Consider the following 6,002-nt stretch of genomic DNA (forward strand, 5'->3'; position numbering starts at 1 on the left):
CCAGAAGAAACAGACAAAGCAACAGGAGCAGGAACTCTGTAACTCCTTCTATCCAGTTAACAGACACGACAGCATCCTTCCATCGACTGTGACTGGATTCATTCAGGAAACTACTTCTGAGTCTCTGAGAAACTCTGACAAACCCAAAGGACTGTGAGGTACTGTAAAAACACTTGACTATAGCCTTGCGGGATGAGAAAGCTTCAGGGTGAAGGGAAGGCCTGTGAACGGAGCATTGTTTCTCCCTCTTTTTTTTTTTTTTTTTTTTTCTTCTTCTTCTTCTTCCAGGCTTCTCCGCCTTTTTTTTTTTTTTTTTTTTTTTTTTTTCCCCTGAGAGAATTCATATACTTTGGAAAGTGAGCATTTCACATCATCCGGGTGTAGTGGACCAGGGTGACCTGACCTGCCCTGCCACAGGAGGTCAGAGGTCATTCATTAGAAGCCCGTAGAAGAGAGACACCTTTATAATGCACTGTAGTCGGTTGACTGGATTGACTCGTGTCTACATTGAAGTCCAAACTTAGTGCCACCAGTCGAGATCGCTGCCTTTAGAAAGACCAGAATCACCTTTTGGCTTCTGATTTCTTTTCTTTTTTTCCTTTTGTTCTTGGATCATATTTGTGTCTCGATTCATGCTGATGAAAATGGTGCTCCAGAGTGTTTTATGTAGTTTAATCTATTATTGTTTTTAAACATTATTTTAAATGTGTTCGATGAAGGTTTGAGATCAAAAGAAGGTCAAAATAACATTAATCTTAAAAATAACTCTTATTTTTATTTTTTTTTATTGTCTAAGCAGTGCTGAATCCAAAAAAAAATACTGTTATTTTCCTCATTGGCTTCTCTGGAGCTTCATTCCATCTTTATCCTTAAACATTACAATAAACAAACAAACAAACAAAAAAAAAAGACACTGAATTCCCGTAAGAATTGTACAAAGCGTCTGAAAGTTCGTCCTGTCGGTGTTTCTTTTCTTCTTCTTCTTCTTCTTCTTCTTCTTCTTCTTCTTCTTCTTCTTCGCTCCCATTTTAGTTTTCTGCAGCTGTCTGAAAATTTGCACTGTCGGTTTATCAATGTGTCGTAAAGTCAGTCAGTCCAGTTAATCAATAGCCACAGCGTTCTCTGTTCTGTCCGTGCGTGCGCGTGCGTGTGTGTGTGTGTGTGTGTGCGTGTGTGTGTGTGTGTGTGTGTGCGTGCGCGTCACCGCTTTTCCCTGGAAAATGTATTGGTTTACTTCACTTGCACACCCCGTGGTCTCAAAATGTCACAGCTGAAACAGTGGAGGAGGGTTGGTGTCCTTTTTTTTTTTTTTTTTTCTATTTATTCCTGAAAGTCCATCAAATGTTCTATTTTTTTTTTTTTTTTTCCGAGAGGTTGAATAAGCCACCAAACTGTGCTCTTATAATCGAATAAGTGTTCCTTTTTTTTTTTTCTTTTCTTTCTTTCTTTCTTTGGTTCTGTTGGCTGGACAAATGCTACATGATGCCGTGTTCCCAAATCATTTCGTCCACCGTACGTTCTCCTGTGCTTTCATTTTATTCATGACTTTTAAAAATGAGAATATTTTCTATGGAGGCGAGTTGGACTCGGAGGGGCCCCGTGTGTTTCTCTGCCGCTTGTTTTTAGTGCCCCTGTTGCAGCAAATTTGAAATAAAGTCTACGTGTTTTTTGACTGTGGTGTCGATTTGGTTGTTGGTTGGCTCCGTGTTTCAACAAACCACATCAGCACGAGGAAAACACACACACACACACACACACAGTTACTGTATATACACACACACACACACACACACACACACACACACACACGAATGATCTGGTTGGAATACAAATGCTTTTATTTTGTTTTATGCGTCCATGAATGCAGCGGTCATACATTTACACAGGCGGCGGCTAAAGAAGAGGTTTCCAACACATTTGAAGCAGGGTCCATTTGCAGAGGAATTGAGATCCTCCGGGATCTTCGGGACTTCAAAACTCAGCATTCAATCACAAAAAAATCGGAACTGACTCGGTCCCTTCTTTGACCTTCATTTCCATCTCTGGATGTCGTGTGTGCCTGTTTTGTTTTTTTTTTTTTTGTTTTTTTTTACCCGCATTCAGGTTTTTTTGGGGTAATCACACATGATCGAGTGAAAAAGATGTTTGTTATGAAGATGTTCTCTGCTTTCTGATTGTTTTGTCCTGTGTGTGTGTGTGTGTGTGTGTGTGTGTGTGTGTGTGTGTGTGTGCGTGTGCGTGTGTGTGTGTTTTTACTGCTATTCGGATGATCAAGGAAATGTATTGTTCATATTATTCATTTAATTTTCTTAAATTAAACCAAGTTTGGAACAAAAATCTGAAAATGTTAAATTGTCTTTTTCAAAGAAATGTCCTTTTTCTTTTAAATATGTTGAAGCCCTAATTTTGAACAGGCGTTTAAATCTGTGCCGCTGTCAGACTTTTTTTATTATTCACAACTAATTCTCTTTAAGCACGGGTCAACTTTTCATCTGTTCTGCCGACACTTTTAGTGGCGGAAGTCAAACATGTCCAACTATTTATTTGTTATTTCTTGCCGTTAAACCATCACTTTCAGCTATTTCAAAGTTCCTTTACTTTTATACTTTTTCATTTTTGTACTTTACCGTTTGCTATTTCAACCACTTTGCTTTTAGCGAACTATTTCAGCTCTTTATCCATTTCTTTTAGCTTTTTACTTTCTATCACGCGGATGTAGATCAAGTTCATTACTTTTACCGATCTGATTTAACTGTTGTTTAAACTTGACTTGGTAGTTATATTGTGTAATTAAGCTGCCTTGTTATTTTAGCAAACAGTTTACACTTCTTTGCTCACTTGCTAAAATGCTCTCGGTCTCGACTGCATATTGTTCATATTAAAGCTGACTCAATAGGATTGTAATTTCTTAATCAAATCTTTCCATGTTCCCCCTCTTTGTCCCTGCATCGGAGCCCCGTTGGGGGCCTCGTGCCCCTGGTCCCTATCACTTTCTAACTCCAATCTGATGCAGCCCGCACACGAGACCCAGAAATCAGCCGCAGCGCGTCTTGCAGTTCCTCTCTCCTGTAATCCGTCGGCTGGACGGCGTCCTCCCCCTCCTCTCCTCTGACGCCCGTCCAAACCGATTGCGATCCCCGCGTGTTTCCTTTCGGGGTAATTGTGAGCTGAAGGTGCGGTGCGGTGCTGTCCGGGGATTAGAGCCGAATCAGAAACTACACGGGGAGATTTCGGCCCTTGATTGTGAATGGATTCGAGGCGGGCTGTCGCCTCTCCATTATATCACACTTCACAGAGAATTATTCGGCGCTGAAACGGACCCGAGCGGAGGAAGACATGTTCCCTGATGAAGTGGGCCCTCCTGCTACTCCCGGGCACACTCGCGCACGAGAGTCTGCGCTGCTGCAGAATGAGGCCTGTAATGAGGCCCCGGGGATGTCCGGCTCAGACTCTTGCCGCTTTCTCTGCTTACCGGCTGACTCGCGGTGACTGCCAATCAGCTACCTGGCAAAACACGGCCCGTAAGACTTGGGTGGAGAGGAGCAGCCGGGCCTGTCGGGCTGCGGCATGTGGAGTTTACCGTCTTCTCTGGAACAAAGAGCTTCTGTTTATTTTCTAATGGAGATTCCTCCTTTCCCGTTATTGTTTTTTTTTTTTTTTTTGGCTCCGGTATCTCCTCCCTTCAGCGTCCCGTACCCGAGCCAAGCGTGTCCGTCTCGCCTCTGTTGTCTGACGTTGTCGTGTGTTCGTGCAATCGAGTCCTAAACACGTCGGTGTGAAGTTTAAGAAGCCAAAGGCGCCGTTTTTCTTTCAGCTTCAGACCCGTTTCGATTAAAAACAATAAAATAATAATAGTAAACTTTATTTGTACGGCACTTTGCATAACACAGTTACAAACTACTTTACAGAGTGTGAAAAAACCAGTACACGCAATTAAGGTTCAATTCAAATTTACATTTTAACTAACTATACAGAGAGGCACAACGCAAAACGCACACCTGCAGGAAAGAGTAATATAAAACTAGAAAAAAAAAATACAGGTTTAAAAAAAAATTAATTGGAAGGTGATTTAGAAGAAGGATCTGAGCTGGCTGAAGTTTTCCCCTGCTGAGCTTCTTAATGACAAAGAAGTACGTCCCAATTGTATTCACACTGTACGTGTTGAAGGAAATATGTAACTGGTTGATCCAAAGTTTACATGTGCGGGAAATAAACCCCAGTAAATGATTTTTTTTTTTTTTTCCCCACTGTAGCAGTGCTGCTGTAGGATTTGACTTTGGCCAGCAGGGGGCGCAGTTTCACCGCTTCTCAGAGCACGCGCGCGCGCCGAGACTGGCGAAGGACGCCGGGAAAATACAGGAAAGTCCCAAAGCCCCGGCTTCACCAGTAAAATCGCGCACGTCGCGGAAATGAGTCGGCGCGCTTTACGCAGGTTAAATATGTTATTAAGTTTAAATACGCGATATTGCTCGCGCCTGACGATTTTAGACACTTCCCGCCCGCCCCGACAATCTCGACCGCTCGTTGCGCGGGGCGAACGGTTTTCGTCGAAAGAGGTTCGAGGGTCGCGTCGCGAAAGGATGCGAATCCGAGCAGTACGTCGACTGTTAACGAACAAATAACGTTTTCTAATTTTGTTTGTTTCGGGTTCCGGTGCCGTGTTTTCCCGCCCGGTGAAGCCGGGGCCGGAGCTTCCAAAAAGCAAAATGTGGGTATTTATTTGACTCAACTCTGAAATGTTTTGACGAAAGCAAAAATAAATGAAACTCCGGCCCTGTTTTTGTTTTGCGTGATGAGTGAAACTTGCACGACGGAGGAGCGGATGTTTTCGCCGACCGACCCTCCGGTTCGCTCCGGTTGTCGTTCGAGGGCTTTCCGCGCGGGAGCGGGAGAGGGACTCGACTCTTCAAGAGGAGCTGCCGCGTCGGCCGGCTTCGCGGAGCGACGTGAAGGGATGACGTGGTAAGCGCGGGGATTTTTATGCTCCCCTTCAAACCTCCTCCCGAGTGACCGAGGTCGACTCCGGACGCGGCCCGTTTCCTTCTCGCGGTTCTCTTCTCGGCGGATCGGACTTCAGCGAACTTAATCCGGTGTTGGCGAGGCGCGTCGCCCGGGTCCTGCCCTGCTTATTTGAGGAGCGGCTCGGAGACGAGTTTGTTTGCAATTCTGGCACGGGGAGAGCGATCGGACGGGCCTGAGAACCGGCTGGAAGAAGAATGTCAAAATAAATCCAGCGAGGTCTCTTCGCCGGTTCGTCCGGCCCCCGCCCCGCCTTGTCGGCGGAGCCGCGATCCGACCCGCGGTTCTCGGTGAAATCCGATAACGCCCGACGGGTTTCGGGAAAACGCCCGACGGCCGGCGGAGGTGCAACGATCGGAGCGGGTGCGCGTGCGGCTCGGCGCGCTCCGCGTCCGGAGGCTCCGCGCCGGATCGTCGTTCGCGGGGGAAGCTGCGGGAAGACGCTCGTCCGAAAATGACGTCCCGTTAAAGTCTCATTAGGAATTCGCAAGCGCGAGTCGGGTCTGGGACGGAACGAGCGCACGCCGCTCTTCATTTCTTTTCGCTTCAAAACGAGGAATCCTTCCGGTTTTGAGTTTTCCGGCCGCTTCACGTTCGCTTGACGCTCTGAGAATGCGTCAGAGGGATCGAGAGCTGCTCTCTGCTGTTCCACACGGCAGCAACCGGGTCAAGTATCTTCAAGGCAAATATGCAAGCAACGTTTTTTTTTTTGTTTTTTTGGGGGGGGAGTTCTGAAGTGATCCCTCTTTTCCTGGAAATCTGTATATTTCCTTGAAAAGAAAATGTCACCTGGCAGATGGAACGCTAACCAGATGTTGAGCTGCCGTTAGCGGGGGAGGGTGTCCTTCGACGCTCGACGTCGCTCAAGTCGGAGCGCCGCGGCTCCGGCTGCGTTTGCCTCGAGCTCTCCCGGCGAAGGCGAAGGTATCCGCGCTTATTGTATAGGTCGCTTGTTTCCGTACGAGGATGGAAAAATATCAACC

This window comes from Brachyistius frenatus, unplaced genomic scaffold (assembly GCF_029030835.1).
Source record: "Brachyistius frenatus isolate BFR_SWC_R1_liver_20210118 unplaced genomic scaffold, ASM2903083v1 Contig_44, whole genome shotgun sequence".
In the NCBI taxonomy this organism is placed as follows: domain Eukaryota; kingdom Metazoa; phylum Chordata; class Actinopteri; family Embiotocidae; genus Brachyistius; species Brachyistius frenatus.